This window comes from Panthera uncia, chromosome D1, assembly GCF_023721935.1.
Source record: "Panthera uncia isolate 11264 chromosome D1, Puncia_PCG_1.0, whole genome shotgun sequence".
Taxonomy (NCBI): Eukaryota; Metazoa; Chordata; class Mammalia; order Carnivora; family Felidae; genus Panthera; species Panthera uncia.
Window position 1 is genome coordinate 52,681,768 of NC_064808.1, and position 12,524 is coordinate 52,694,291.

Below are 12,524 nucleotides of genomic sequence, written 5' to 3' on the forward strand. Positions count from 1 at the left end.
GGGGGGGGGGAGGGGGGCCGGGTGGAGAGAATATGGGAAAAGCACTCCTCTCCAAAAGCAGCTGGAGAGAAAGTGGAAAATTGGAAACAGCCACAGGGACTAAACTAAAAAGGGAGAAAGGAGAGGGTTTAAATTCCATTAAGACTGTAAACAAGGGGAGCGCAAAGGCTGCAACTCTGCAGCTCCATACCTGGCGGTGCTCTGGTGGGAATGGCAAATCCCCAGGAGCAAAGTGGGGTCCAGGAGGTTCTTGGGCCACGCAGGGAAAAGCGGTTACGCTGCTAGAAGGACATTTGGTAGAGACTGCTGAAGCCACCTGGTCCCAGCAGACCCCGGAAGGCAGCTGCATTCGCTGGTGCTGGGGCAAGGTTGTTGAGGGTGAAGCCTGGTGCCAGATGTGTGTTGTGATTTTCCATAATCCCTGAGACGCTGCTGCTACACTATCTCGTGAACTTTTTCTGGGGCGGGCTGGCACCCAGCCGCAGTCTCGGGGCACAGGCAGCAGCAGGGTCCAGCAAGCGTTCCTGGGTGCAGCAGACATTCAGCCATTGCTCAGTGAGACCCGCCCACAGAGGGGCAGAACGGGTCAAAGCTGCAGTCCTTCAGAAGTAAGGGACCAGGGAAAACAGCCACACCTGAGACAAAACACAGGAGACAAGTACTGCCTGGGGCTTGGTCACGGACAGTGAAAAAGAGGGGAGTGGACAAAAGCTGAAGACAGAGGATGGGTGAGCAATTGCTAACCGGGGAGAACGGAGTCCCAATACTAGAGACTGTGTGGCTGGGTGACGCCATTGCGCTCCCGCATGCGCATATGCACCTACAATTGAGCGCTACAACACTCAACCCCCATAGGCTAGCAGCGCCATCTAGTGGAGGACGGAGCCACTACACTAAGCCCTGCCCAACTGGGCCAACCTCGCTCTTCAGAACACAAGTCTCACCGCCTGCTTAGTTTATGGACTATAAAGCGATTCATAGTCTGACTTCTAGGGGAAAACGAAGTAATTTCAGTCCTATTTCAATCTGCTAGCAGATCCATCTATTCAATTTTCTTTCTTTTTTTTTTCTTTTTCTCTTTTTCACTTCTTTTCTTTTTCATGAATACAGAAAGAGAAAAAATTCATTTTTATTTTCAATTTTTATTCAAAATATTGTTCTTTAATTTTTTTACTATATTTTTTGCTTTTGTGTAAATTTTTTCAAATTCTATTTTACTTCCATCATTATTCACTTTTTCAAATTTTCAAACGATTTCCTTTTTTTCCCTCTTTTTTCTCTTTTTGGTTTATTTTCTTTTTCTTGAATACAGAAAGAGAAAAACTTCATTTTTACTTTAAATTTCTATTAAAATGTTTTTCTTTTATTTTTTCTACTATAGTCTTTACTTTTGTGTAAATTTTTTCAAATTCTATTTTACTCCCATAGTTTAATTTTAGTCTACTTCAGTGTATTCATTTTTTCAAATTCTCAAACAATTTCCTTTCTCCCCCCTTTTTACTCTAATCTATCAAACCACTTTGAACACAGAGACCAAAACACACCTAGGATTTTTCATCATTTATTAGATTTTGTGTGTGTGTTTTAATTTTTTAATTTTAATATTTTTTAATTTTAATTTTTTTAATTTTAATTTTTCTACCTCATTAATTCCTTTTCTCCCTTCAAAATGACAAAATGAATGAATTCACCCCAAAAGAAAGGGCATGAAGAAACAACAGCCAGGGATTTAACCAACACAGATACAAGCAAAATATCTGAACCAGAATTGAGAATCACGATAATAAGAATACTAGCTGGACTCAAAAATAGATTAGAATCCCTTTCTGCAGAGATAAAAGAAGTAAAAAATAGAATGAAATTAAAAATGCTATAACTGAGCTGCAATCATGGATGGATGCAGCAGTGGCAAGGATGGATGAGGCAGAACTGAGAATCAGCAATAAAGAGGACAAACTTATAGAGAATAATGAAGCAAAAAAAAAAAAAGAGGGAGATTAAGGCAAAAGAGCAAGATTTAAGGATTAGAGAAATCAGTGACTCATTAAAAGGGAACAATATCAGAATCATAGAGGTCCCAGAAGAGGAAGAGAGAGAAATAGGGGTAGAAGGGTTATGTGAGCAAATCATAGTAGTAAACTTTCCTAACCTGGGGAAAGACACAGACATCAAAATCCAGGAAGCAACAGAGGAGCTCCATTAGATTCAACAAAAACCAACCATCAACAAGGCATATCATAGTCAAATTCACAAAATACTCAGGCAAGGAGAGAATCATGAAAGCAGCAAGGGAAAAAAAGTCCCTAACCTACAAGAGAACACAGATCAGGTGTGCAGCAGACCTATCCACAGAAACTCGGCAGGCCAGAAAAGAGTGGCAGGATATATTCAATGTGCTGAATCAGAAAAAATATGCAGCCAAGAATTCTTTACCCAGAAAGGCTGTCATTCAAAATAGAAGGAGAGATAAAAAGTTTCCCAGACAAACAAAAATTAAAAGAGTTTGTGACCACTAAACCAGCCCTGCAAGAAATTTTAAGGCGGATTCTCTGAGGAGAGAAAAGATAAAATATATATATATCAAAAGCAACAAAGATTAGAAAGGACCAGAGAACACCACCAGAAACTCCAACTCTACAAGCATCATAATGGCAATAAATTCATATCTTTCAGTACTCACTCTAAACATCAATGGACACAATGCTCCAATCAAAAGACATAGGGTAACAGAATGGATAAGAAAACAAGATCCATCTATATGCTGTTTACAAGAGACCCACTTTAGACCTCAAGACACCTTCAGATTGAAAATAAGGGGGTAGAGAACCATCTATCATGCTAATAGTCAACAAAAGAAAGCCGGAGTAGCCATACTTATATCAGACAATCTAGACTTTAAAATAAAGCCTTTATCAAGAGATGAAGAAGGCATTATATCATAATCAAGGGGACTATCCACCAAGAAGACCTAACAATTGTAAACACATTTATGCTCCAAATGTGAAAGCACCCAAATATGTAAATCAATTAATCACAAACATAAAGAAACTCATCAATACCATAATAGTAGAAGACTTCAACAGCCCACTCACAACAATGGACAGATCATATACTCAAAAAATCAACAAGGAAACAATGGCTTTGAATGACACACTGGACCAGATGGACTTAACAGATATATTCAAAACATTTCATCCTAAAGCAGCAGAATATACATTCTTCTCCAGTGCACATGGAATGTTCTCCAGAATAGACTATATACTTGGATACAAATCATCCCTAAGTAAGTACAAAAAGATTGAGATCACACCATGCATATTTTCAGACCACAATGCTATGAAACTCGAAATCAACCACAAGAAAAAATTTGGAAAGGTAACAAATACTTGGAGACTGAAAAACATCCTACTAAAGAATGAATGGGCTAACCAAGAAGTTAAAGAGGAAATTATTATTAATTTTTTAAAGAGGAAATTAAAAAATATATGGTAGCCAATGAAAATGATAACACCACAACCCAAAACCTCTGGGATGCAGCAAAAGTGGTCACAAGAGGAAAGTATATAGCAATCCAGGTCTTCCTAAAGAAGGAAGAATGATCTCAGATACACAGCCTAACCTTACGCCTTAAGGAGCTGGAAAAAGAACAGCAAATAAAACCCAACACCAGCAGAAACAGGAAATAATAAAGATTAGAGAAAAAAAAAATGCTACCAAAAAAAAAAAAAAAAAAAAAAAAAAAAAAAAAAAAATCAGAACAGATCAAAGAAACCAGAATCTGGTTCTTTGAAAGAATTAACAAAATTGATAAACCACTAGCCAGTTGGATCAAAAAGAAAAAGGAAAGGACCCAAATAAATAAAAACAAGAATGAAAGAGGAGAGATCACAACCAACATAGCAGAAATAAAAACAATAATAAAAGAATATTATGAGCAACTATACGCCAATAAAATGGGAAATCTGGAATAAATGGACAAATTCCTAGAAATGTATACACTACCAAAACTGAAATGAGAAGAAATAGAAAATTTGAACAGACCCATTACCAGCAAAGAAAAATTAGTAGTCAAAAATCTTCCAAAAAAACAAGAGTCCAAGGCCAGATGGCTTTCCAGGGGAATTCTACCAAACACTTAAGGAAGAGTTAGCACTTATTCTCTTCAGGCTGTTCCAAAAAATAGAAATGGAAGGAAAACTTCCAAACTCTTTCTATGAAGCCAGCATTACCTTGATTCCAAAACCAGACAGAGACCCCACCAAAAAGGAGAACTATAGACCAATTTCCCTGATGAATATGGATGCAAAAATTCTCAACAAGATATTAGCAAACTGGATCCAACAATACATTAAAAAAATTATTCACCAACACCAAGTGGGATTTATACAGGGCATGCAGGGCTGATTCAATATCTGCAAACAATCAGTGTGATTTGTCACATCAAAAAAGAAAGGACAAGAACCAAATGATCCTCTTAATAGATGCAGAGAAAATACAGTATCCTTTCTTGATAAAAACCTCTAAGAAAGTAGGGATAAAAGGAGCATACCTCGAGATCATAAAAGCTGTATATGAAAGACCCAACGCTAATATCCTCAATGGGGAAAAACTGAGAGCTTTCCCCCTAAGGTCAGGAACAAGACAGGGACATCCACTCTCGCCACTGTTATTCAACATAGTATTAGAAGTCTTAGCCTCAGCAATCAGACAACACAAAGAAATAAAAGGCATCCAAATCAGCTAGGAGGAGGTCAAACTTTCACTCTTTGCAGATGACATGATGCCCTGGAAAACCCAGAGGAATCAATCCCATTTACTGTTACACCAAAAACCATAAAATACCTAGGAATAAATCTAACCAAAGAGGTGAAAAATCTATACACTAAAAACTATAGAAAGCTTATGAAAGAAATTGAAGAAGACACCAAAAAATGGAGAAAGATTCCATGCTCCTGGATAGGAAGAACAAATATTGTTAAAATGTCCATACTACCCAAAGCAATCTACATATTCAATGCAATCCCTATCAAAATAACACCAGCATTCTTCAGAGAGCTAGAACAAACAATCCTAAAATTTGTATGGAACCACAAAAGACTCCGAATAGCCAAAGCAATTTTGAAAAAGAAAACCAAAGCAGGAGGCATCACAATCCCGGACTTCAAGCTGTATTACAAAGCTGTAATCATCAAGACAGCATGGTACTGGCAAAAGAACAGACACTCAGATCAATGGAACAGAATAGAGAACCCAGAAATGGACCCACAGACGTATGGCCAACTAATCTTTGACAAAGCAGGAAAGAATATCCAATGGAATAAAGACAGTCTCTTCAGCAAGTGGTGCTGGGAAAACTGGACAGCGACATGCAGAAGAATGAACCTGGACCACTTTCTTACACCATACACAAAAATAAACTCAAAATGGATGAAAGACCTGAATGTAAGACAGGAAGCGAAGCCATCAAAATCCTTGAGGAGAAATCAGGCAAAAACCTCTTTGATCTTGGCCGCAGCAACTTCTTACTCAACACGTCTCTGGAGGCAAAGGAAACCAAAGCAAAAATGAACTATCGGGAACTCACCAAGATAAAAGTCTTCTGCACAGCGAAGGAAACAATCAGCAAAGCTAAAAGGCAACTGGTGGAATGGGAGAAGATATTTGCAAATGACATATCAGATAAAGGGTTAGTATCCAAAATCTATAAAGAACTTACCAAACTCAACACCCAAAAAACCAATAATCCAGTGAAGAAATGGGCAAAATACATGAATAGATACTTCTCCAAAGAAGACATCCAGATGGCCAACCGACACATGAAAAAAATGCTCCACATCCCTCAGCATCAGGGAAATACAAATCAAAACCACGATGAGATATCACCTCACATCTGTCAGAATGGCTAACATTAACAACTCAGGCAACAAGAGATGTTGGCGTGGAGGCAGAGAAAGAGGATCTCTTGCACAGCTGGTGGGAATGCAAACTGGTGCAGCCACTCTGGAAAATGTTATGGAGGTTCCTCAAAAAACTAAAAATAGAACTACCCTATGACCCACCAATTGCACTAATAGGTATTTATTCAAGGGATACAGGTGTGCTGTTTCGAAGGGGCACCTGCACGTTTATAGCAGCACTATCAACAATAGCCAAAGTATGGAAAGAGCCCAAATGTCCATCGATGGATGAATGGATAAAGAAGATGTGGTATATATATATAATCGAGTATTACTTGGCAATCAAAAATGCCATTGAAATCTTGCCATTTGCAACTACATGTATGGAACTAGAGCGTATTTTGCTAAGCGAAATTAGTTGGAGAAAGACAAATATCATATGACTTCATTCATTTGAGGACTTTAAGATACAAAACAGATGAACATAAGGGAAGGGAAACAAAAATAATATAAAAACAGGGAGGGGGACAAAAACATAAGAGACTCTTAAATATGGAGGACAAACAGAAGGTTACTAGAGGGGTTGTGGGAGGGGGATGGGCTAAATGGGTAAGGGGCATTAAGGAATCTACTCCTGAAATCATTGTTGCACTTAATGCTAACTAACTTGGATATAAATTTTTTAAAAATGTAAGTAAAAATTAAATAAAAAATAGTATAGTACTGGCATAAAAATAGATGCCTGTATCAACAGAATAGAATTGAAAACCCAGAAATAAACCCACAATTATATGGTCAATTAATCTTTGACAAAGGAGAAATAATATCCAATGGGAAATAGTCTCTTCAACTAATGTTATAGGGAAAACTGGACAGCTACATGCAAAAGAATGAAACTGGTCCACTTTCTATACATACACAAAATAAACTCAAAATGGATTAAAAACTTAAATGTGAGGCCTGAAACCATAAAAATTCTAGAAGAGAGCACAGGCAGTAATTTCTCTAACATCAGCAAGGGAAATAAAAGCAAAAACAAACTATTTAGATTACATCAAAATAAAGTTTCTGCACAGCGAAGGAAACAATCAACAAAACTAAAAGGCAATCTTCAGAATGGGAGAAGATATTTGCAAATGACATATCCAACAAAGGGTTAGTATCCAAAATATATAAAAAACTGATACAACTCAACACTCCAAAAACAAATAATCCAATTTAAAAATAGACATAAGACATGAACAGACATTTCTCCAAAGAAGACATACATATGGCCAACAGAGACACATGAATAGGTGCTCAACATCACTCATCACCAGGGAAATGCGAATCAAAACTACAATGAGATATCACTTCACACCTGTCAGAATGGCTAAAATCAAAAACACAAGAAACAACAAGTGTTGGTGAGAATGTGGAGAAAGAGGAACCCTCATGCACTGTTGGTGGGAATGCAAATTGGTACAGACACTGTGGAAAATAGTATGGAGATTCCTCAAACAGTTAAAAAATACCCCATGATCCAGTACTTCATATTTACTTGATATTTAGCCAAAAAATACAAAAACACTAATTCAAAGGGATATATACACCCCTATATTTACTACAGTTTTATTTACAATAGTCAAACTATGGAAGCAGCCCAAGTGCCTATCAATAAAGAAATTGTGGTATATATATACAATGGAATATTACTCAGCCATAAATAAGAATGAAATCTTTTCATTTGTAACAACATGGATGGAGCTAGAGTGTATTTTTGCTAAATGAAATAAGTCAGTCAGAGAAAGACAAAAATCATATGATCTCACTCATATTCAGAATTTAAGAAACAAAACAAATGAGCAAAGGAAAAGATAGATACACCAAGAAACCAACTCTTAACTATAGAGAAAACACTGATGTTACCGGTGGGGAGATAGGCAGGGGGATGGGTAAAATAGGTGATGGGGATTAAAGAATACCTTTATCTAATATTAATAAATAAATAAATAAATACTTTAAAAATAAAAAAAAAATTAAAACAATAAATTCTATGTCTCCCTCTCTCTCTGTCCCTCCCCTGCTCACACTATGTTTCTCTGTCTCTCAAAAATAAATAAACATTTGAATTTTTTTTAAAATAAAGGGGTGGGCATCTGGGTGGCTCAGTTGGTTAAGTGTCTGACTTCGGCTCAGGTCATGTTCCCACGGCTTATGAGTTCGAGCCCTGCATCAAGCTGTGTGCTGACAGCTCAGAACCTAGAGCCTGCTTTAGATTCTGTGTCTCCCTCTCTCTCTGTCCCCTGCTGCTTACGCTCTATCTCTCTGTCTCTCAAAAATAAATAAACATTTAAAAAATTTTAAAAACCATAAAATACAGTAGCATGCAACATGAATGAATTTTTCAACCATAATATTTTTTTCTTTTCTAAATCTCTTTAGGATATGATGGATTGTAGAAAATATATACAATGTATTGTGGACTTCATAATTTATGTAGAAATAAAACATAGAACTACAGTAACATGAATACTGGGAGAGAGGAAATAAAAGAACCTTGCTGTCAGGATTTCATACTGTTTGTTGAAGTGGCATAATAACAATTTAAAATAAACTGTGGTAAGTTAAAGATATGCATCATAAACGCTAAAGCAACCTGTAAAATGACACAAGGAATAAGGCACAGCTAATAAGCTAAGAAGTAGAATCGAATCAGGGCACCTGGTGCTCAGTCAAGTGTCTGACTCTTGATTTCAGCTAAGGTCATGATCTCAGGGTTGTGAGATCAAGCCCCACATCAGGCTCCTCATTGAACATGGAGCCTGTTTAAGATTCTCTCTCTGTCACTCTCTGCCCCTCTCCCACACACACATGCGCTCACTCTCTTTCTTGCTCTCTCAAAAACAAATGAACATTAAAAGAAAGAAGAAGTGAATCATAAAGAAAAAACATTAAATCCAAAGAAAGCAGAAAAAGAGGAAAAGAGGAGATTTCCAGTTCCCCTATTTCCAGATTCCAGAGGACAGAGCAGTGATACCTCCCTGGAGGAGACAACCCTCGCTTCTATGGGTCTCGGCTATTCACAGCAGAGTCCACACTGAAGTCACCTCCTGTCCCAGATCCTGAGCCACCCACACCGGACAAGTAAGTACCTCAGCAATGTGTGCACACACACACACACACACACACACGCTCCTAAATCAGGTCCCTGGCTCTCCCATGGTCACCCAAGTGCCCTTTCCCTCCTTTGGGTGATCCCTGAGTGCCTATATAACCCCCACATCGCAAGAGTCCCTTCCCCTCAGCTGAGTCCTGGTCATCCCAGTCAGCAATACCCAGCTTCTGCCTATTGGTGCCCCTGGGATGGAATCTGACCCGAACCCTGACTTGTTCTCTCTAAGCTTCTAATGGGTCATCTGTAAAATGAATCCCTCAGCAGCTGTGACTGCTCTCTGAGAAACACCAAGAGCCATAGAAATAAAAATGTTCATACACTGTCCCCTCCACCCAGCCTCTCTCCCTGGGGTCCTCCCTGAGTTCTGGGTTTCTCACTGTTTCCTCCTTGGTGTCTGTGGACATGACTGCCCACTGGGAATCTCCTCAGGCTCCTCCTCTGGAACCACAGGTCTACTTATCCATCCCTCCCTTTCAGCCTCATAGATCAGTGCCTTGGTGCCTTACCTTTTCAGAGGTGAACCGAGAGCCACAGCAGGCTGCACCCCGACAGGACACCACTACAGGTTTCCATGGTGAGGTTGGGGGTGAGAAGACCGGAGCTTGATGGGGATTTGGAGGCAGGAAAACCTGAGATTGGACCTGAACTCCACCAATTACCATCAACAATCTAGGTTCACTCATATGCCAGCCCTATCATTTAATACCTATGAGACTTTAAGAATATGAGTTACCTTCTCTAAACCTTAGTGTCCTCATCTATAAGCAGGGTTAATAAACAGTATTCATCTCTTAGGGTTGCTGTGAACAGTAAAGAAAAAAGCCTTGGAATCATGTCTGGCATGTAGTAAGTGCTCAATAAATGCTAACTCTTAGTATTACTGGTGAGACTAAGAATGTTTGGAGCCTGTCCATTGTTGCCTCTTGTGTGTGTTGGGGAGGAGGGGTGGGCAGAGTCGGTGAGGGAGAAAACTGTGGTGTGGATGGAAGAGTTTAGAAGACCTGAATTTCAGGTCTGGCTCTTCTTGTCAGGTGAGACTAAGCAAATCACCTGGGATCTCTGAGCCTTAATGGGTTTCATTTTTCCTTCCTTCCTTCATTCCACTTCCAAGGGCTGCTCTAGGTTGCAAATGAGAATGTTTCTTAAAATCCCTTTGTGCATGCATTTATTCCTTCAACACAACACTTACCGAGCACATATTTGGCTGTGGGCTCAGAGCTGGTCACTGGGACAGAGATGAAAAAGACATGGTCTCCCCACTGGAAAGCAACACTTTCCATCCATCGAGGAGCTCAATCAGCGAGCCAGTGATTATTGCTCAACAAAGACATGCCCAAGGCTTTGCTTTAAAGATGAGGAGAGCGGTGCCTGGGCGACTTAGTCTGTTAAGTGCCTGACTCTTGATTTCAGCTCAGGTCATGATCTCACGGTTCGTGAGTTCAAACTCTGTGTCAGGCTCACACTGACAGTGCAGAGCCTGCTTGGGATTCTCTCTCTCCCTCTCTCTCTGTCCCTCCCCTGCTCGTACTCTTTCTCAAAATAAATGAATAAACTTTAAAAATAAATAAATAAATGTGAGGAGAAAGATGAAAAGCTAGAGGGTTATAGGAAGTTAAGGTGGAGCTTATTTTCTCCTAACAGAGATGAACTTTTTCATACGCTGAGGGGAGAGAGTGAGAAGTACAAGACGCCCTAAGAACAAAAGAGACATCTCTCCCTGGGAACTGAAGGAAGAGAGACGAACACCGTTGCCAGTTTGTGAGGACAGGGCAGAGATAAAGCAGCTCTGTGTGTGGTTTTGACTTTTCCAGTGGTGGAGGTGAGGCTCTTTCTGCAGAGAGCACACGGCTCTGGCATCATCCTCAGCCTCCTCTCCGTCCCCTCCTCTGCTACTTGTAGGGTGAGTTGGCTCAGTTGGTCTTTGACCTCTGCTGTCTGTAAAGCCCTTTACCTCAAAGCCTCCAGAGCAACCAAGCCTCTCCTCTGGTTTCCAGAACTCCATTTGCTCCTGGCTCTCACACTCCCTCCCTCCCCTCTTTTCCTCGGTCTCCTTCATTGCCATCTGCTCCTTAAGACTCTGTCTCATGCCCTCTATAAATTTCTAATCCTCACATAGTCACCTCCAGCCTTAATTTTTCATCTGAGCTCTCCATCTGACTTCAGGTTGTTGACTGGGGACCTCTTCATCTGGGAGTCCTCCCCACATCCAAGCTCAATTAATTAACTGGGCCTCCTAGCACCCCAACCCTGCTCTTCCTTGCTCAGCTTTTAGGAGCACCAGTGCAGTCATCCTGGCTAACAACAAAAACCCTGAAATTACTATCCATTCCTCTGTCTTTCCCCACTTCCAGTTGGTTCCTAAGTCTGACTGATGTGACTCTAGCAACACCTTTTCATCTCTCTCAAGACTTTCATCAGCGAGTTAACTGATCTGCTCATCCCTCACGGTATTTTTCATCCCTTCTGCCTCTCCTCGAGGGGCTTGTTATTCTGCCATTTCCTTTCTTGACTGCTTTAGGGTCTAAGAGCTCCTTGAGGAACTTACCTGAGTGATCCTAAAATACAAAATAGGAGGGCAAACTACAGTTCACGTGACAGCTTGTTAAGCCCCTTAACAATGAACACACTCTCGCATTTGGCAAGAAGCTTGGTCCTTAAACACCTTCTTGGCCAGTGCTCCTCCAGCTTGCATTTCTTTCTTGCCCCTCTGTCCTATCATGGACCACCGCTCACCTCACTCTCAGCTTCTCAATCCCACCCTCCAGCTATGAAAGTCCCCCACTCTAAGGACTTCTACCCCCTCCCACAATGTCATCTGGCCCTTGCCCAACCCCACTAATGGTACATTTCCCAAAGTCTGGATTATTCTGTATAAAATAATGCTCTAAGATTTTTCAAAAAGACATTCCATGGTGGGCATTGGAAATCCAAAGCCACTTCCTTTGGAAGTCTCCCTGTGAATTTACAGCTGTGCCTCTTTATTCTTCTAAGTATTCAGAAGGTGATTATAGGAACACCAACATAAACGTGGTTTTCAGAGACAATACACTGATAAGAAGGAAGACCATTTCCTAGCTGCTCCACAATCTATAAGGCTTCTCCAGTCTTCTATGTAGTTAGTAGTAAGAGTGAAGTGATCTGCCCCAAAGGTTTCCTGGAACACCAGATGTTCAGTGCAAACTCCAGGGAAGTCTCAGGCAAGCCGGGAAGGGAACAGTTGGTCATCCTAAAGTTAAGAGCATGCATTTTAGGGTCTGACTGTCTGGGTTCAAATTCTGCTCTGCCATTTACTAGCTGTGTGACCTGGAACTAGACTTAAACTCTCTGTGCCTTACTTCCTTCACTGGCACAATTAAGATTTTAAAAAGTGAATCCATGAAAGCATTGAAAACACTGCCTGCCATATGGTAAATGTCCAATAGGTGTTGGCTATTTTCATGTAATCTGTGTTGTTCAAACCCTAGGACTCT